Raw genomic sequence first — 22,061 nt, 5'->3', positions numbered from 1 at the left:
ACAAAATATATGGATTATCCGTGAATTTAGTGAAGTTAACTGAACAGAATTTAATCTCTAATATGTTTTCCTCATACAGCTGGCTATATAAACATGATTAAATGGGTGGAGAAAGAGTCTGACAGAAACCTGATTCATTAAACTCTTTGCAGATTTAAGACTAAAACACTGTATATATGCAAAGGGAGAAAAATGCAGATTGGCTTCAGATTTATGAGCTGGTGCATATGCATGCTGTGGTTTTATAAATGACCTTTGTGCAAATGTGTATACATTCACAAGTCCAACTTTGCACTTTCACAATTACCTTTTGGTGGATGTTGACAAATTTTTTTGTTTAATCAACAGTTTGCATAGATTTCTGCAGTTATCCAAGATATTAATATTTACTAAATCCATCTTCAATGTTTAAATTATTCTTTGTTCAACTTACCAGTATACAGTAGTTATGGTGAGGGTGAGGTAATTTTTACTGACCTCTGTCTACTTTTTACTGGACTAATTTTCTGAAAACAATAGTAATTGTAATGGATTGCTTTAAAGGTATTTAGGCCCAACTCTGCTTTACGCTGTGATGATGATGATGATGATAATAATAATAATAATAATAATAAACACCAATATTTAAAACTGTAATTAACAAGGACTTATGGACAGGGAGTTATGTGTTGCTGTCAGATGATTGATGCAGCAAGATAAGTGAAGAACATCATTCATCCAAATCATGACACAGAGCATTAATGATGTTCTAGTTCATACTGCCCCATTTTGTCAATTAGGAGTAAGAATTTTCATAAAATCCTTCATGATCATAGAATTGTCCTTTGAGCTTGAACATCATCTTGAGCAGATCTTTGATGGAGGTCCACCTGAGGAACATCGTGTGCATGTTTGATCAATATGACACCAGAACAACGTTGGCGTAGTAGTGTTTTTTTAATTCATGAAGTGACTGTAGAATGTGACCGCTGCCCTTGACCATGACCTTGTGAACTTGATTGATAAAATACTTCCTGAGGAACACTGTCCACACGGTTGATCCAAATTGGACAATAATAATGTTAGAGTGACCTTTGATATTGAACATGACCTTGATCCCACCTTTGGTGAAGGACTATCTGGGGAACATGGTGTGGCAGTTTGATTCTAATATGATTGCATTTACACGATGACATGTATCACTTGCATTTTGAGGGCTCATCAGGGTTTGTCTATGTATGATCCATCCAGCACATAGGTGCCTATTCAAGGTGTTGACTATATTGGGAACATGATAATTATTTATTGTATTCTAATACTGGCATAATCACATGATTACACATTCTTGTTCAAGAAGAAGTCTTAAAGAGGGCCTGAGGCTCATGGGGCCAGTGTTTAACCCCAGATTCTGTACCATCTATCTCATGAACCTATCTGCTCTATCAAATTGGTGAATCCGTCAAATATTTCCTCAGTACATCTTCCACCCTGTTTATAAATAGTCACTCAGGGATTAGAACTGAAAGAAGTCTTCCTAACAGTACCAGTGTTATCCGACATCGTGCATGCTGTCTAACTTTGAGCGTCTTTGTGAGACATCACTTCGACTGTAAACAAATTTGTGCGCTCTCGGCGTTGTGGCGGATTTATTGTTTGATCGAGTGTATTTTAGCGGATGAAATGTGTTGTTGTGACAAGCATGATGGAACACATATGTCGCCGAGGGCTAGATCCTCTCTACCCTCCCCTGTTGTGGGAACAAAAGCAACTGATTGTTTCGGTTTCAGATCGAGCGTGCGGCAACTGATGCTGCAGCTGTCGTGTTTTCTTGTGGGCTGCTGGTATCTCATGGTGGTTAAATGTTGCCTGGAGTTCTGAAACGCAAGCATGCGAGAGCGTTACAAGAGTAGTTTCTTCTTATTTTTCTTTCCATTATAATTTTTTTCCCTGACTCTTGATCCTCTCTCTTCTCTTCCTTTCTCCTCCAGTTTTCGGCCTCTTCTTTTCTGCGTGTAATCCACCACTAGAGTTGGTGTAATTGCTCAGACAGAACAGACATTCAGAGATGGAGATGTAAATGGCGCTCTGTGGCGTTCACTGACTTAATGAACAGCCGGGCTCACAGCCCTCTGGCTGCACTTAAACTTTAAAACATCTATTATTGAGGCATGACCAAAAAAAAAGAAAGAAAGAAAAAAGTGAGTGGCCAGCAGTAACCTTTCTCTTGTCTCTCTCCTGGTATGTCTACTTTAGTGAAAGTTAAATGCAAATCACATAGTTTTTTCTTTCTTTGTTTTTCGTTTTCTTTTTTTTTACTTTGATGCTTGGTCAAATTCATTTGTGATAAACAAATGAGACTCTTGCGTCTGCTGTCTGTTCCCGTCCTCCTGTTGTGCCTCGTAAATCAGTCTGGATCAAGTTATACGAATGTCATCTGCTGGATTCTGACAGTTTTAAAGTTTGGTGCCAAAAGAAAGAATGAATCAAAGCAACTGCACAACATGTTTTATGCACTTTAACAGATGTTTAAGGAGCTATTTTGGTGTTTGTTCTTATTTTTAATTTGTCACTTCATTCTAATAATTTATCCATGCAGGAAACTTAGGTTTTATGAGTAGAAGTACTGAAATATCTGACATTTCTGCTGCTGCTCGAACACAACAGAAAATTGGTCCAACTTTGTTTTCAAGTTCGTTGACATTTTCCGTTTATCTCCAGTTTTTCTTTGTTTTTTTTTGTGCGAGGGCTATTTCTTGCATGGCCGGTGCAACGTTTTAAGACCTTGAGTGATGACCTTTGATCCCGCCCTGTGTGATGACCTTTGAACCCGATCACTCACCCTTTCCTCTGATGGCTGACCTGTGATGCTGATCGCTCACTTTTGACCTCTGACCACTGGGCTTGGTCTCCTGCACTGGGTTTGATGACTCATATTTTTCCCGAGCTTTTCTTTGTTTTGATGCAGGCCAATCACACACCAAGATACTGCAATTTCTCCCTCAGTTTCTCAAATATTTCAATTAGTATATTCATTGATTCTTCAAAGCTCACAACATTGTCCATAATGTCAATGACAGTAAACCTTTCCTCATGTGGCAGTGCAGCTGCACCTATAGTAGCGTGTTTTGCATACGTAGATGTATGGTTTGCATGGAGCTTCATATTAAAATGGTCTGTTATAGTACAATTCTAAAGCGTGAAACTGGTCTTTTCTTTGTTTCTCCTTACTGTTGTGTCTGTGGGTGGAAGTTCCAATACAGGCACTGTTGCTCACGGCCAATGAAGAGTCATCTGATTTGCATTCAGTGGATGCTTTGTTATTCACAACATTTGATGTCCACAAAAACACATTAGACCTCTGTTTGTGAGCAGAGTGGCACTGGCCGGGGCCGCCCAGACATCATTTGTGCACCCAAATAGTCAAAATGTAAACTGATATGTTGGAGAATGCCCCATTAACTTTTTCATTAATGGTTATAATGCATTCTGAGTGTCATCCGCAGGGCGGTGCGCTTCCATGAGCGTAGTCAAGCACATGTTTGCCACGCATATAAACAATGCACATGCACAGTCACACAAACATATGCCTGAACATGCACAAATGCGCGTTGATAAATCAGATGGGCAAAACTGCAGTGAATGAATGGGAATAATCCAGTGTGTGCTTCTGCACATTCAGTCAAACACATTCGCCAACTTTTTTATTGATATAGTGCCAAATCACAAGAAAGTTGCCTCAAGGCGCTTCACACAAGGAAGGTCTAATCTTACCAACCCCCAGAGCAAGCACACAGGTGACAGTGATAAGAAAAAATCTCCCTCTGATGATTTGAGGAAGAAACCTCAAGCAGACCAGACTCAAAGGGGTGACCCTCTACTTGGGCCATGCTGAAGAATACTGACTACAAATATATCCGTTCTCTTTTTTATGCCGTTCCACTTTTACTGGACCATTTTACAATCTTCAAATTCCACTCCATTGTACATGACGTGAGTCCTGTCAGTTTTTTCTGTTCCTTTTTGTCCCTTTATTGCACATGCGATGCATCTGTGGTCTGGGATCTTGACACTTCAGAAAAGTTAGTGTTGCACATCAACATCAATGTTGACTGCTTTATATCTGATGATACATGACAGGAATTGAGTTAATTACTGTTTAGGGTCAACACTGATGTTTACAGATGATGGGAAAAGCTCAGACTCGTTATTCAGGAGCTGATATTAGTTTCTTGGGGCATATTTCACACAGACGTTATGATATCCGGGCTGATATTTGCAACGTGATCATTTTCTCTCACACAATTCGAGGTGTTTCATGAATATCATCGTAAAGGATGGCGGGTTGTGAAAAGCCTTCTCTCGGGCAACTGTTTTTGTATATTTGAGATGGAATGTAACCAATCCTATTGTACAATAAATATGATTTGAGACAAACAAGAGAGGAAACATGATGGAAATCTAAACTACTTATTTTGATGCAGAACTGTGCAAGGCACTACAATATGAAATATAATGACTAGTCTGATGCTCACTAAATGTGAGAATAATTACAGCAATTTTGATAACAGACTGAAAGTGTCCAGTGAATGCACTGGACACTGAAAACTGTGGGATGCCATCATGAGAAGACAATGCTGAACAAATTTCATAATAAACTAAATATGTTACGGTACTTTAGTCAGTAAAATGGATGGTTTAATTCTTAACAACTGCAAAGATGTATACATCAGAGTACATCAGAGTAAATACAGTGATATAGGATCTAATGTACAAATGGGATGTGTCTAAGGGTGCATTTGGATTAGATTGGACAGAACTTTATTAATCCCTTGGCAAGACTCCCTCAGGGAAATTGAGGTTCTTGCAGCATTGTATAGCAGCACCCAGGGTAAGAAGCACACAGAGTATCAAAAGTGGAAAAAAAAGAACGTTTGCAAATATAAATCCAAATCCAAATACACCATATAAAGAAGAGATATACCGATCAGTACTGATTTATTGATCACATTCGTCATAAGTGGCGCAATTCAGTGGTCTTATTTTTTAAGGGTCCTTGGTATGCAGCCTTCTTCCCCTTGAAAACAAAGGCTACAACAGGTGTATCCTTTGCGGCACAAACAATCCCCTGAGTCATTGCGCAACTTTTTTTAAAGATAAAATGATTAGTGGATTTAAAAAGAAAAGCACACTTTCAGGCTTTATATAAGTAAATGAGTAATGTTTACATGTAAAGTTTAAATAAGTATTGAAAAATGATTACTAAATACGGGTTATGTCCAATATGTTTGCTTGTCTTGTACAACTGTCAAGCTTGCCGGCAACAAAGAAAAATGGTAAATGGTAATTGGACTGCATTTATATAGCGCTTTTTCATCTGCATCAGATGCTCAAAACGCTTTACAAATAATGCCTGACATTCACCCCGATATGAGGGTGCTGCCATACAAGGCGCTCACTACACACCAGGAGCAATAGGGGATTAAGGACCTTGCCCAAGGGCCCTTAGTGATTTTCCAGTCAGGCAGGGATTTGAACTGAGGATCCTCTGGTCTCAAGCCCAACACTTTAACCACTAGACTATCACAAAAAAGATAATGATGCAACAGCAAAAATGCTCCGTGGGGCAGATCATCTCATTTCACAATGGCTGGTTCGGCTTGCTCCATCTTTCAAAGCTAGAACTTTGTGGGACACAGCCTGAGAAGGGGAAGCCTAAATTGGAGCAAAGTTATATATTCTCAAACTATTTGTTTTTCCTTTTTTCCCCTTGTCATATTGGTCTAGTATGAATCCCAGCTGGATTATACCATTAAGATGATGCAGATATCCTTGCAGGACAAAGGTCCATCTGCATATGGTTGTGTGACTTGGACGCTAACCAGTGACCTAAGGCAAATCTGGATGGCTTTCTTAAGATCTTCAGGTACTGCAGGAATGACTTTGTTTCAAATATACTTAGGCAAACTTGGATGAGAAGTATCACTTGAATTGTGAGAGAACATCAGCTATTACATTTTGATGATAGATGGTTACTTTAAAGAGGTGGGGATGGATTGGTTGTCTGCCTGGGTGGTTGCCATCAAGGACCCGAGGTGGTTCCATTGTGTGGTGGATGTGGTATCCAGGGCGTGCTCCCAGACTCTGTCCTTGATTGGCTACCACCCAAGTAGACAACCGGTTTATCCCACCTCTCAAAAGTAACTATTTGTCTGCCACTGCCAGGTGAAGTGTAGGCCTTCTCCAGCTGGTGAATTTGTCATGATTAGTAAATCCTTCTGACCTCTCCCTCGTTTTACTCAGTGTGGCCACAGTAGCTCCACGGTGGTTTTGCATATTGATTTGGTACCAGTTTTACACTGGATGCCCTTCCTTTTGCAACTCCAAACAAAAAACTCCAAAATTTGCACTGTGCACAATTTCTTCAATCACAGCCATAAGCCTATAATTTTTTTCTGGGTTGTCTGGGTGTCTTGGTGGCTTTCCTCACTCTTCTCCTTCTTGCACAGTCACTCAGTTTTTGAGAACTGTCTACTCCATGAAGATTTACCACAGAGTGCCATACCGTTTGTATTTCTTCATAACTGATGTACTGATGGGGATGATGGTCTAGTGGTTAAAGCGTTGGGCTTGAGACCAGAGGATCGTCGGTTCTAATCGCAGCATGACTGGAAAATCACTAAGGGCCCTTGGGCAAGGTCGTTGCACCCGGTGTGTAGTGAGTATCTTGTATGGCAGCACCCTCACATCTGGGTGAATGTTGTCAGATCCCGCTTTTAGATACACGACACATGCTCACCCTCCGATGAGTGTGTTTGTGTAAACCAGCTCTCCGTCTCTGGGGTCTGACCTTTGTCTCCACGGGTATTACCCGACAGGGCTGCACAAAGGCTGTTCAAGCTGGTGGCGAGGAGATTCGTCTAGCTGCTCACTGCCTCCATCCGGACGTCCACCCCGCTGAAGCTGATCTCGCACCCCGGTCGAATAGCCTTCTCAGGAACCAGGATATGAACCGGCCACGCCCGTTAACGGCAGCCCTCCTCTTATGGATCAGGGCTCTTGGAATGTTGCTAGATTTTAAATTTAGTGACGTACAGCGAGTCCCCAGGATGTGTTTTTCATTAAAAACCAGACTAACCTTTTAGAGCCTTTTGATGTTGTACACCTAATAAACCTAACTTTTTACACCTTAAGAAGCATCAATAATCCAATCCTGTTTCAACAGGTTATACGAGGGCTGTCCGTAAAGTATAGGTCCTTTTTATTTTTTCAAAAACTATATGGATTTCATTCATATTTTTTACGTCAGACATGCTTGCACCCTCGTGCGCATGCGTGAGTTTTTCCACGCCTGTCGGTGACGTCATTCGCCTGTGAGCACTCCTTGTGGAGAGTCGTCCAGCCCCTCGTCGGAATTCCTTTGTCTGAGAAGTTGCTGAGAGACTGGCGCTTTGTTTGATCAAAATTTTTTCTAAACCTGTGAGACACATCGAAGTGGACATGGTTCGAAAATTAAGCTGTCTTTCAGTGAAAATTTTAACAGCTGATGAGAGATTTTGAGGTGATTCTGTCGCTTTAAGGACTTTTCACGGTGCGAGACATCGCGCAGCGCTCTCAGGCCGCGTCATCAGCCTGTTTCAAGCTTAAAACCTCCACATTACAGGCTTTATTGATCCAGGACGTCGTGAGAGAACAGAGAAGTTTCAGAAGAAGTCGGTTTCAGCATTTTATCCGGATATTCCACTGTTAAAGGAGATTTTTTAATGAAAGACGTGCGGGAATTGCAGCGTCGGCTCGCAGCCGCCGCGACGCTCCGCCACAGGAAAAACACCTCTATGGTTATCAACACAGAGGTGTTTTCCTGTGCCCGCCGCGCCGCGTCGGCTGCGTCCCGACGTGCGGACCCGTCTGCACGTCTTTCATTAAAAAAAATCTCCTTTAACAGTGGAATATCCGGATAAAATGCTGAAACCGACTTCTCTGAAACTTCTCTGTTCTCTCACGACGTCCTGGATCAATAGAGCCTGAAATGTGGAGGTTTTTAAGCTTGAAACAGGCTGATGACGCTGCCTGAGAGCGCTGCGCGACGTCTCGCACCGTGAAAAGTCCTTAAAGCGACAGAATCACCTCAAAATCTCTCATCAGCAGTTAAAATTTTCACTGAAAACCAGCTTAATTTTTAGAACCGTGTCCACTTCGATGTGTCTCACAGGTTTAGAAAATTTGATCAAACAAGCGCCAGTCTCTCAGCAACTTCTCGACAAAGGAATTCCAGCGAGGGGCTGGACGACTCCTCCCACAAGGAGTGCTCACAGGCGAATGACGTCACCGACAGGCATGGAAAAACTCACGCATGCGCACGAGGGTGCAAGCATGTCTGACGTAAAAAACATATGAATGAAATCCATATAGATTTTGAAAAAAATAAAAGGACCTATACTTTACGGACAGCCCTCGTATATGTTCTTGATTCCAGTCGTCCTCAGATGATCTTGGTTACCATGGGGACGCTGTTGTTGTGAAAGTGTAGTGACACGGAACCACAACAGGGGGCGCAAATGAACGGCCAATATATGAGCCAAAAAGTAACAATTAATGTTGTGAAATGTGCACAACGAAATACAGACATTCTCAGAATATAATTACAGTCAATTCACAAAAGGTGACATGTGGGCAGGCTCGAGGATAGAAGACGTCTGTCCTGAGAAGAGCCGGAAACCACACGATTTCCGCCGCCACTGAACCTGGTGAATACTGAGCCCGCCAAGTCCCGAATTCCCAGGTGATCACCGTCCCCGACTGTCGGATCTGGTACTAGCTGGCGAGAACAAAGACAGTCAAGTGTAGGTGTGTGCACACCCAGTAACAACAACGGTGGGAATGCCACCTCCACCTCTCACTCAATATGTGTTGCAGCGGTCCCTCAGAGGAAAAAGAGTGCCGTCCTGCACAGCCTCCACAAACGAAGGACCGGTACTCCTGCAAACACTCACAATAGACAGATTCAGAAAATACCACAAAGGCTGAGGATATTACCTCCAATGAAGTACGATATCTCGCGATGAGGTGGAGATGACGTCTGGGTTTTATGGAGGCGATGATGAAGAATGAGTGACAGCTGTCAGGAGTTAATGAGTGACAGCTGTCACTCCCGCTGTGTCTGTGGCGGCAGCGCCCTCTCGTGCCTGAAGCCCACACTTCAGGCAGGGCGCCCTCTGGTGGTGGGCCAGCAGTACCTCCTCTTCTGACGGCCCACACAACAGGATCCCCCCCCCTCAATGGCGCCTCCTGGCGCCTGACCAGGCTTGTCCGGCTGGCGACGTAGAAATCGGCCAGGAGGGCCGGATCCAGATGAAGCTCCTCTTCACCCAGGAGCGTTCTTCGGGTCCATACCCCTCCCAGTCCACCAAATACTGGAACCCCTGGCCCATTCGACGGACGTCCAGGAGCCGGCGCACTGTCCAAGCCGCTCCCCGTCAATGATCCGGGCAGGAGGCGGAGCCGGACCGGGAGCACAGAGGGGTGAGGTGTGGTGAGGCTTGATTCTGGACACATGAAAAACCGGGTGGATCCGCAGTGAAGCTGGGAGTCGGAGCTTCACTGCGGCAGGACTGAGGATTTTGAGGATCTTGAATGGTCCAATGTAACGGTCCTTCAACTTAGGGGAGTCCACTTGGAGGGGGAGTGTCCTTCGTGGACAGCCACACCTCCTGCCCGGGCTGGTAGCAGGGGCCGGGGATCGCCGGCGGTCCACATGGGTCTTCGCCCTCGTCCGGAGCCTTCAACAAGGCAGAACGGGCGGAGCGCCACACCCGACGGCACTTCCGCAGGTGGGCCTGGACCGAGGGCAACACCGACCTCTCCCTCCACCACGGGAAACAATGGGGGCTGATACCCCAAACACACCTCAAACGGGGAGAGGCCGTGGCAGAGGACACCTGGCTGTTATGTGCATACTCGATCCAGTCCAGATGTTCACTCCAGGCCGTCGGTTGTGTGGACGTTACGCAGCGCAGGGCTTGCTCCAATTCCTGATTGGCCGTTCTGCCTGTCCATTGGTCTGCGGGTGATACCCGGATGAGAGGCTCACAGTGGCCCCCAGTTCCCGGCAGAAGCTCCTCCAGATGTGTGAGGAGAACTGGGGACCACGATCAGAGACGATGTTGGTGGGTATCCCATGCAGACGGACGACGTGGTGGACCAGGAGGTCTGCTGTCTCCTGGGCTGTTGGGAGCTTCGGGAGGGCCACGAAGTGGGCTGCCTTGGAGAATCGGTCCACTATCGTGAAGATGGTGGTGTTGCCCTGGGACGGCGGGAGGCCCGTGACACAATCCAGGCCGATGTGGGACCAGGGGCGATGAGGCACAGGAAGTGGCTGGAGAAGCCCTTGGGACCTCTTGTGGTCTGCCTTGCCCCTGGCACAGGTGGTGCAGGCCTGGATGTACTCCTGGACGTCGGCCTCCATAGACGCCCACCAGAAGCGCTGCCGGACAACTGCCATGGTCCTTCGCACCCCTGGATGACAGGAGAGCTTGGAACCGTGACAGAAGTCCAAGACTGCAGCTCTGGCCTCTGGTGGGACGTATAGACGGTTCTTCGGACCGGTTCCGGGGTCCGGGCTGCGTGCCAGGGCCTCCCGGACGGTCTTCTCCACGTCCCAGGTGAGGGTTGCCACGATAGTGGACTCCGGAATGATGGGCACCGGTGGATCCGACAGCACCGTTTTGACTTCGTCTTCGTGTACCCGGGACAAGGCATCCGATCTCTGGTTCTTGGTCCCGGGGCGATAGGTGATCCGGAAGTCAAAACGTCCGAAGAACAGTGACCAGCGGGCTTGCCTGGGGTTCAGCCGCTTGGCGGTCCTGATATACTCCAGGTTCCGATGGTCAGTGAAAACCGTGAACGGTACAGACGCTCCCTCCAACAGGTGTCTCCACTCCTCAAGAGCCTCTTTCACCGCAAGGAGTTCTCGATTGCCGACGTCATAGTTCCGTTCAGCTGGGGTCAACCTGCGAGAAAGTAGGCACACGGGTGAAGAACCTTATCGGTCTCTCTGCTCTGGGATAGCACGCTCCTATCCCTGAGTCAGAGGCGTCCACTTCAACCACGAACTGGCGGCTAGGGTCGGGCTGCACCAAAACTGGCGCAGTAGAGAACCGTCTTTCAACTCCTTGAACGCGGCTTCGCACCGATCCGACCAGGTGAAGGGGACTTTGGAGAGGTCAGGGCTGTCAGGGGGCTAACTACCTGACTGTAGCCCTTAATGAACCTCCTATAGAAATTAGCGAAGCCGAGGAACTGTTGCAGCTTCCTACGGCTTGTTGGTTGGGGCCATTCTCTCACCGCCGCAACCTTGGCCGGATCAGGGCGACGGAGTTAGAGGAGACGATAAACCCCAGGAAGGACAAAGACGTGCGGTGAAACTCGCACTTCTCGCCCTTCACAAAACAGTCGGTTCTCTAATAACCGCTGCAGGACCCGATGTACATGCTGGACATGGGTCTCAGGATCCGGAGAAAGATGAGAATATCGTCCAGATATACGAAGACGAATCGGTGCAGGAAGTCCCGCAAGACGTCGTTAACCAAGGCTTGGAACGTCGCGGGGGCGTTGGGTGAGGCCGAACGGCATGACCAGGTACTCAAAGTGACCTAACGGGGTGTTAAATGCCGTCTTCCATTCGTCTCCCTTCCGGATCCGAACCAGGTGATACGCATTTCTAAGATCCAGCTTAGTAAAGATTTTGGCTCCATGCAGGGGGGTGAACACGGAATCCAACAATGGCAACGGGTATCGGTTGTGAACCGTAATCTCATTCAGCCCCCTGTAATCAATGCATGGACGGAGTCCGCCATCTTTCTTGCCCACAAAAAAGAAACCTGCCCCTATCGGGGAGGTGGAGTTCCGGATCAGCCCGGCAGCTAATGAGTCCCGGATGTAGGTCTCCATTGATTCGCGCTCAGGTCGTGAGAGGTTGTACAGCCTGCTGGACAGGAAGTCAGCACCTGGAACCAAATCAATGGCACAATCGTACGGACGGTGCGGGGGAAGGGTGAGTGCCAGATCCTTGCTGAAGATGTCAGCAAGATCGTGGTACTCAACCGGCACTGCCGTCAGATTGGGAGGGACTTTGACCTCCTCCTTAGCCTGTAAACCGGGAGGAACCGAGGATCCTAAACACACCCGATGGCAGGTTTCGCTCCACTGAACCACCACCCCAGATGGCCAATCAATCCGGGGATTGTGCTTCAACATCCATGGGAAGCCCAAAATCACGCGGGAGGTAGAAGGAGTTACAAAAAACTCAATCTCCTCCCGATGGTTTCCAGACACCACCAGAGTTACTGGTTGTGTCTTGTATGTGATTAAAGGGAGGAGGGTGCCATCTAGTGCCTGCACCTGCAATGGTGAAGGAAGCGCCACCAGAGGGAGCCCTACCTCCCTTGCCCATCTGCTGTCTAGCAGATTCCCTTCTGACCCCGTGTCCACCAGTGCTGGGGTTTGAAGGGTTAAATCCCCGCTCAGGATTGTAACTGGGAGTCGTGTGGCAATCTGTGTGTGTCTCATGTGAATGTTTTGACCCCCCCTTAGCCCAGTCTCTGAGGGTGGTTGTTGTTGTGGCCGTTTGGGGCAGTTTTTCTGTGTGTGCTCCTTTGAGCTGCAGAGAAAACACTCCCCGTGGATCAGCCTCCTCATTTTGGCCCTGTGCGTTTCCCTAACAACGTCAGCAGGGGGAGCTGTTGCCCCACAGAGCGCTGCAGCTGTGGAGCGTGGGGAGGGCGGCCCCTTTTCGAACCCGGAAGGGAGAGGGGCGGCGCGTATCCGGCCACGTCCTTCGCCTTGCTCCCGACGGCGTTCCTCCAACCGACTGTCTAACCGTATAACGAGATCGATAAGCCCATCTAAATCCCGCAGTTCCTCCTTAGCTACCAGATGCTCCTTCAGGACCAACGACAGTCCGTTTATGAAGGCGGCGCGGAGCGCAACGTTATTCCAGCCGGACCTCGCAGCCGCAATGCGGAAGTCGACTGCATATTCGGCTGCACACCGGCGCCCCTGTCGCATTGACAGCAGCATTGTTGAAGCGGTCTCTCCTCTGTTAGGGTGATCAAACACTGTTCTGAACTCCCCCACAAACCCAGTGTATGCTGATAACAACCGTGAGTTCTGTTCCCAGAGCGCCGTAGCCCAGGCGTGTGCCTTACCCCGAAGCAGAGCAATCACATAAGCTATTTTACTAGCATCTGACGCGTACATGACGGGACGTTGTGCGAAGTAGAGCGAACACTGCATGAGAAAGTCCGCGCACGTCTCCACACAACCTCCGTATGGCTCAGGAGGGCTTATGTATGCTTCAGGGGATGGTGGGAGGGGTTGTTGAACCACCACTGGAACGTTCATATCCTGCACAGGGTCGGCAGGAGGAGGAGCTGCAGCAGCGCCCTGAGCGCTCGCCGCCACCTGCGCAGAGACAGCCTCCACCCTGTGGTTCAGGAGGATGTTTTGCTCGGTCATTTGATCCAATCGAGCCGTAAAGGCGGTGAGAATGTGCTGCAGCTCACCAATCACGCCTCCTGCAGACGCCTGCGCTCCCTGCTCTCCCATTGGTCGTTCAACAGCCGGGTGACGCCCCTCGGAGTCCATGACGCTGGCCGAGATATCCTGTTGTGAAGTGTAGTGACACGGACCCACAACAGGGGGCGCAAATGAACGGCCAATAGATGAGCCAAAAAGTAACAATTTAATGTTGTGAAATGTGCACAACGAAATACAGACAATCTCAGAATATAATTACAGTCAATTCACAAAGGTGACGTGTGGGCAGGCTTGAGGATAGAAGACGTCTGTCCTGAGAAGAGCCGGAACCACACGATTTCCGCCGCCACTGACCTGGTGAATACTAGAGCCGCCAAGTCCTGAATTCCCAGGTGATCACCGTCCCCGACTGTCGGATCTGGTACTGCTGGCGAGAACAAAGACAGTCAAGTGTAGGTGTGTGCACACCCAGTAACAACAACGGTGGGAATGCCACCTCCCCTCTCACTCAATATGTGTTGCAGCGGTCCCTCAGAGGAAAAAGAGTGCCGTCCTGCACAGCCTCCACAAACGAAGGACCGGTACTCCTGCAAACACTCACAATAGACAGATTCAGAAAATACCACAAAGGCTGAGGATATTACCTCCAATGAAGTACGATATCTTGGCGATGAGGTGGAGATGACGTCTGGGTTTTATGGAGTGCGATGATGAAGAATGAGTGACAGCTGTCAGGAGTTAATGAGTGACAGCTGTCAGGAGTTAATGAGTGACAGCTGTCAGGAGTTAATGAGTGACAGCTGTCACTCCCGGCTGTGTCCTGTGGCGGCAGCGCCCTCTCGTGCCTGAAGCCCGCACTTCAGGCAGGGCGCCCTCTGGTGGTGGGCCAGCAGTACCTCCTCTTCTGGCGGCCCACACAACAGCTGTTGACTCAAAACCTCCTCCCTTCTCCTTCTGCTTTACTGGAAATCTCCGCAGCCCCTACCAGTAACTTATTTCTCAAGTTCCTCTTTTCTGTTAACACTTCAGCTTTTCTGAGAATTCGTTCTTTTAAATCATTTCTTTAGAATCACATCAATCATATTCAATCATTTCATTACAACTCTCTTTCACATAAAAACAATTCATATGATCATATACAAACATTCTCATTCCTTATTATTTATTTCATATTTTACCAACATCTTAATCATTTGATCAGTTGTTTAACATCAGCTTTTCTTGCCCTACTTGCGACATCTTCTTCACTTCCTCTTTTTCTCTGACTCTACACTCTTTATGAAAAACAACTCATATAATCATTAATTTCACTTATTCGTAACATACTTTTTCTAATCAACTCTTAATTTAACACATTAATACTCCATTGATCATACTTGTCATGTTAGAATCATTCTTAGACATATTCCCTCGTCTTCACCACCGAGTTCATTCCGTGGGCCTCCCCATTTGCAATGGAAAAGTCCGGTATGACCTCACTTACTCCTGGAAGGTACCAAACACTGTGCAGTTTAATCCAACAGCATGTATATTAATTCCATGGCACGTATTATATTCCTAGATGAAAACAAGCTGAAAGCAAGCTTAAAGTCATCTTTCCTGACAATGTGAGGCATTTGAGCGCTTTGAGCATCCAATACAGATGGAAAAGCACTATGTAAATGCAGTCTATTTACCATTTTTAAATAAAGTCCAATACATATTCAGTGGCAGCTTCACCATCAGAGAGTAAAAGTAAAATAATCCAAGCATCCAACAGCAACAACAAAAACTAGGATGTTTAGAAATACTGTTTAAAATTCCTGAATGTGTTACAAAAGAAATTGGGAAAATTTTGAAGAAAACATCAAATTTCATAGGACGGCTAACAATTTTGTCCTCATCTGTACATGTTGACTTCATGTTTGACTGGTAACACTCATTCTTTAACTTTATCTTTGCACTTTAGGTCTCTGAAGTATTTTAAAGTGTAACATAACAGTTTTAAATTTGGAAAGGTCATTATTCAGGCACTTTACCACATATTTTTCAGCTTTTCCCCTTTATCTCTTTGGCACCTCAAACACCCGATTTATTGTCTGTAAGCTCACTGCACAAACATAACCGCTATTCACTCCAAGAGTTAATGTGTTATTGTTCAACCACTTATCTCTGCATTTTTGCAGGTTGTTGAAGGGAAAGCGCTAAAGGTGAGTGTGCGCAGACGAGAGCATGCACACATAGAGTTCGCTAGGCTGGAAAACCATGGTAACATCATCTATGAGTGCCAACTGAGAGTTTATTCTGCATGTGTTTGTATATGCACAGCACATATTGTGGTATATGAAGTCTTTAGAAAACTAATTTGGCCATTCAGTGTAGAAAAGGGCCAAGGATGTGTTGAAAAAGTCAGATTGTGATGGTGTGCATCTAGTAAGAAGTGTGGCACGGGAATAGATTTATGGGAGGAGAAGGATAGGGTAATATTTTGATTTTAATATTATAATATTTTGTCCTGAAAAGTATGAAAGTAAAAAGCAGTGGGAATATCAATCATCATAGACTCTTATAGACTCTCATTTTGCCTCAGAATTCTACACACAATACCCCATAATAACAATGTGAAAAAAAGTTTTTTATTTTATTTTTGCACATTTATTGAAAACAAAAAAAATCACTTGTACATAAGTATTCAAAATTGAGCTCAGGTATATCTTGTTTCCACTGATCATCCTTCAGATGTTTCTACAGGCTGTGCACCGAAGTGGATCAAACTTAAGGTACATTGACATTTGCACGCATTTTGGCTCTGCACTTCCGCGCAATTTGTCATGACAATGCCACCTGTTGTGTTCCCAGTTGGGTGTCACACTTTGTTCCACTGGGCACTGCATATACAAAATAATTATGTTGTAGCGGATTAATCATTTTCTCTCAGAGTTTGGCTGATGACAAAACCTCTAATTGCTTCTGGAATCACAGAGGACCATTTCAGCAGCAGCTTTTTTTTCCTCTCTCCCGTGCTTCATGAGGTGGAGAACACAGTTGGAATAATCTAAAAGGTAATTATTTGTAATGTTTACATTGTAATGGTTTGGTAAAACAGTTGCATATTCATTCCTTCGTATGAGTAGCTGTAAAAGTATGTTTATGATAGATTTAACATCTCATTATAATTGATCAGATGAGCTGCGCTGTGATGCGGTGCGCTGACGCAATCACTCGCACTCACACTCAGTGTTTTTTAATTGTTTGCGCAATCCTCACGTGGAGTTCACATAATTAATGCGGGATGGAGATTTTGAACTTTTCAAAATTTTCTTTGTGCACTTGCACGAACCCGCGCACAGTTTTCAACAGTTTACAATGGTTTACAACAAGTTGACTCTCCTGCACCGCAGATTGCATGCACGTGCGCGGTCAAATTCCTGCAAGTGTCAAGGCACCCTGCGTCTGTTCACTGAGTGCCAGTTTACACCTCATTGTCACAAATGAGAGTGATTGATGCACTTTTAATTGAGATATAATGCAAAATGTACACCAAATGGGCTTTTCATTATTAAATTCATATGCCCACAAAATCCACAATCCAGATCAGATCCGGTGTTGCCGACCAAACGGTCTCCCTAAAAATCAGTCCCCCCTGTGACGTGGTTCATGACGTGATTCATGGATTAACACCTCGTTTCTGCTTCAAACTGCACTCCAGACATCATCTGTCTCAGCGACAGATATCTGAAGCTTTTGTACAATAATAATTTCCACATAAATTCAGCATTATTTCATTATAAAAGGTGACAGAAGCGATCAGAGTGCCGTGGCTAGACGAGCTGCTAGCTGATGCATTCACTTTGTCACAAAATTTCACAGAGTTTCTGTTTAAAAAGGCCTCATTTCTGCTTAAAACTGACTTCAGAATGAAATAAGAGGTTTTACCTTGTTATCTGATGGTTAATAATCCCGTTAATCCATTTGATTGCTTTGGTTGAAGAGTCTCCATCTCAGACATTCTGCTGTGGTCCGAAATGACGCATGTGCTGATGCAAAAGGTGGACATATTTTTAGGAACGGACCGTTCAGTCTGCGACACCCGATCAAACTCTGTCAGGCGATAATGAAATGAATTTACTCCATTTTGGCATAAGACTGTAACATAAAATGTGGAAAACGTGAAGCGCTGTGAATACTTTCTGGATGCGCAGTACACGTAGCTTCAAATGACCTTGTTTGTCAAGTGTCTTTCACTTTCAGAACTTAGGTCTAGTGGACACCAAGGCCACCGCTACTTGTTGGAAGCCATAAAAAAAGCTTTTGCAGCCTGAACAGTTTCAACCATTCTCCTTCACTCTTCATATTAAATTTATTGTTGAAGAGCAAAGACATTAGCAGAAAAAGGCACCAGATAATGTGGACATTTCATGCGTAAGCTGCATTATGAGATGTGATGTATTAATGGAGGGAAATTATTGTGCATTCAATTACTGCAGAATGCCTTCCAGAGATGTTTGTGTGATTTGGACACAGCCTGCGAAAGCGTCTTCCGCGACGGGGGTCCCCCCTGACTGATGAGGACCGTAATCTGCTAATCTCACCGACGGGTGGAGAGGTGGTTATCTGACGGCGTCGTCGCCGTTCTGAGCCAAACGGCTCGACTCGCTGCCCGCTAACGGCGGCCAATAAAATTAAAGAGCCGGTGCATGCCCGGGTGTGGAGGAAGACAAGAGAGGAAATCAGACATAGATAAACAAATAGAATCATAAAAAGGCAGGGCGTCAGTGAAGTGGTAATTCAGTGGGAGTTCATTAGAGGAGAGATGGAAGAATGAGGAGTGGAGGGCTAAACTGTGGATGGCATTACCTCTAATGTGGACCCCCTGTAGAGTTTGTGATAGGGTGGCCGTTCTCAGTGAAAATAGGGTTTTTAGCATGATGCTATGCTCACAAAGACAAACTCTCTTTAAATAGGGTTGTTTTTCAAAGCAATGTACTATTTTAATGCAGAAACATTTCCAAATGGGAGTTGGGAATGTGCTCAGACATACAGGGAAGTTGAGAGACAACACGTACAAGTGAATTTTGTGGTGTGGCAAAGTGCATCAATATAGTGAACATTTAGATTAAAGCAACATTTTGTTTCATCCATTAGTTACATTCCATCAATTATTATAGTGTGTAATACGAAGCCGAGATTATTTTGCTTGTGTAGACAAAGAGGAATAATTTTATTATGCAGTTGTGAAACATTCAGTCACTTAGCCTGTCAGTGTACCTGAGGCTAAGGAGACGCCCACACTTGACTGTGGCAGATAGATGGTTACTTTTGAAAAGTGTGGAAAGACCAGTTGTGTGCCTGGATGGTTACCATCCAGGGGTCCAAGTTGGTTCTGTAGTGTTGCGGATACAGCTCATGCTCCCACACTGGACCTGTCCGCCAGTACAGTTTGACAATATTAAAATGTTCTTTGTATACTGAGCAACAGTTCAAAACAGACTTAGTACTGAACAAAAATATAAACGCAACACTTTCATTTTTGCTCCCATTTTTCATGAGCTAAACTCAAAAGATCTTAAACATTTTCTATATACACAAAAAACCTATTTCGTTCAAATATTGATCACAAATTTGTCTAAATCTGTCTTATTGAGCACTTGTCCTTTGCTGAGATAAACCATACCACCTCACAGGTGTGGCATATCAAGATGCTGATTAGACAGCGTGACTATTGCACAGGTGTGCCTTAGGCTGGCCACAATAAAAGGCCACTCTCCATTTATAACTCTTTGTTTGGGCAGAACCATTCAAATCATGGTGCAAGCATCAAAATATGCATGAATGATGGTTCAAGGTCACTTGTTCTGAAAGCTCTTGAGCTACTTAAAAATCCAAGATGGCTGCCTTTTTTCCAGATGACAACCAATGGTGACTATGAAATCTGTTGCATTCTGTAAAAATTGAGAGAGAACATTGTACACATATACGGAGTTGGCAATGGTGACCTGATGACCTTGAATAAAGATATTCTGTGGAACTGTCATTCAAGCTGCTTAATCTGACTGATCTTGATATGCATTTATGTGCATTTATCTCTGTTTCTACTTTTCAAGTCTATATGAGGCTTTTTTCCCTAACACACTTTAGTTTGAATTTTTCCATTACTTCTTGGAGCATCTGCATGTTCATGCACATTTTTAAGGTTGGGGACGAACATGCTCCTTCACACAGTACAGACTGCATAATCATGGTATTCTTACCTAGTTTAGTCTACAAGTCAGTACAGTTTTCTGGAGCATGGCAGTTGCATACCTGCCAACATTTGAAGGTACCAATGCTGGACATTCACGTGGTGCCGTGAGCACCAACATCGCAAAGCGTAACTTAGGGGGTCTGGGGGCGTGCCCGGACCCACACAACTGCGAGACTAATGGGCACACACTCATGTGGGACGCGGGACACGGGAGTAAATACCGCCTAATATGGGATGGTTGGCAGCTCTGCAGTTGCTGGGTAGTCACAACTTTTTGGAGCAATATGTGACAGTTGGGATGGGATGAGGGCTAGTGCCAGTAGACCATTTGAAGATTTGGCTTACTGCTGAAATAAAAATGCTACCTCTAATACTACACCCCTGTTCAGCAACATGCTACGAGAATATTGTTGGGAAGGTGTCGTAGCACGGACCCACAACAGGGGGCGCAAATGAACGGACAATGAGTAAGCCAAAAGGTAACAATTTACTGTTGTGACAATACACAACTAAATATACAGAAATTGCAAGTCAATTAACACCAGGTGACGTGTGGGCAGGCTCGAAGATAGAAGACCCCGACGAGAGAGAGGCCGCGTCCCACACGGCCTCCACCACCAACGGTCTGAAGAACACCGGAGCCGCCAAGTCCCGAATCCCCAGGTGACCTCTGTCTTCGGCTGTCGACCCTGGTACTGCTGGCAGAAAGCAGAGACAAGATGAATGAGTGTAAATCCTTACACTCAGTGGTCTACAGTCTGTACACAGTTAGGAGGAGAACCTCCACCTCCGAATCACACACTCGTGCAGCTCCTAGTGTGACCACTTATCTGTAGCGCGGTTGTCGTCGTCACGCTCCACGCCACTTCCCAGATAAGGGTGAACACCACAGGATACCGGCTGCAACAGAAGTTCAGAATCCTACACAACGTGTTAGTCAGCAGAGAAAGTACCTCTCGGTAGTCGATTTCTCGGCGAGGAGGTGGAGTCGCGGTCCGGCTTTTAAGATGGTGATGATGATGAACGAGTGACAGCTGGTGCAGGGGATGAATGACAGCTGTCACTTCTTCTGGGTCCGGCGCCCTCTCGTGCTTGGAGCCCGCACTCCAAGCAGGGCGCCCTCTGGTGGTGGTGGGCCAGCAGTACCTCCTCTTCAGCGGCCCACATAACAGGACCCCCCCCTCAACGGGCGCCCCCTGGCGCCCGACCGGGCTTGTCCGGGTGTCGGCTGTAGAACTCGGCCAGGAGGGCCGGGTCCAGGATGAAGCCCCTCTTCACCCAGGAGCGTTCCTCAGGTCCATACCCCTCCCAGTCCACCAGATATTGGAACCCCCGGCCCTTACGACGGACGTCCAGGAGCCTGCGGACCGTCCAAGCAGGTTCCCCGTCGATGAGCCGGGCAGGAGGCGGCGTAGGTCCAGGTGCACAGAGGGGCGAGGTGTGGTGTGGCTTTATACGGGACACGTGGAATACCGGGTGGATCCGCAGTGAAGCTGGGAGTCGGAGCTTCACTGCGGCCGGGTTGATGATTTTGAGGATTGGGAAGGGTCCGATGTATCTGTCTTTCAATTTGGGGGAGTCCACACAGAGGGGGATGTCCTTGGTCGAGAGCCACACCTCCTGCCCGGGCTGGAACGTGGGGGCCGGGGACCGTCGGCGGTCTGCATGGGACTTGGCCCTCGTCCGGGCCTTCAACAGGGCAGAGCGGACGGTCCGCCACACCCGGCGACATCTCCGAAGGTGGGCCTGGACCGAGGGCACACCGACCTCTCCCTCCACCAGCGGGAATAATGGGGGCTGGTACCCCAAACACACCTCAAAAGGGGAGAGGCCGGTAGCAGACGAAACCTGGCTGTTGTGGGCATACTCGATCCAGGCCAGATGGTGACTCCAGGCCGCCGGATGTGCGGAGGTGACACACCGCAGGGCCTGCTCCAACTCCTGGTTTGCCCGCTCTGCCTGGCCGTTGGTCTGGGGGTGGTACCCGGACGAGAGACTCACGGTGGCCCCCAGCTCCTTGCAGAAACTCTTCCATACCTGTGAAGAGAACTGGGGACCACGATCCGAGACGATGTCCGACGGTATCCCATGCAGCCGCAAGACGTGGTGAACCAGGAGGTCTGCTGTCTCCTGGGCTGTCGGGAGCTTCGGGAGGGCCACGAAGTGGGCCGCCTTGGAGAACCGGTCCACTATCGTGAGGATTATGGTGTTGCCCTGGGACGGCGGGAGGCCCGTGATGAAATCCAGGCCGATGTGAGACCAGGGGCGATGAGGCACCGGCAGGGGTTGGAGGAGGCCCGTCGTCCTCCGATGGTCTGCCTTGCCC

At 46.7% G+C, this 22,061-nt stretch overlaps 1 long non-coding RNA gene across 1 annotated transcript; it reads left to right on the top strand.

The window, feature by feature from the left end:
- The first annotated feature begins 2,006 nt into the window (after nucleotides 1-2,006).
- On the top strand, nucleotides 2,007-20,726 carry LOC117523415. Its single transcript, XR_004564500.1, has 3 exons — nucleotides 2,007-2,231; nucleotides 3,735-3,738; nucleotides 20,715-20,726. It is a non-coding gene; the product is annotated as an uncharacterized LOC117523415 (long non-coding RNA).
- The last annotated feature ends 1,335 nt before the right edge of the window (nucleotides 20,727-22,061 follow it).

The sequence above is a fragment of the Thalassophryne amazonica genome, chromosome 13, assembly GCF_902500255.1.
Source record: "Thalassophryne amazonica chromosome 13, fThaAma1.1, whole genome shotgun sequence".
In the NCBI taxonomy this organism is placed as follows: Eukaryota; Metazoa; Chordata; class Actinopteri; order Batrachoidiformes; family Batrachoididae; genus Thalassophryne; species Thalassophryne amazonica.
The sequence above is the reverse complement of the archived record's forward strand: the minus strand, read 5'-3'. Positions and strand labels throughout refer to the sequence as shown.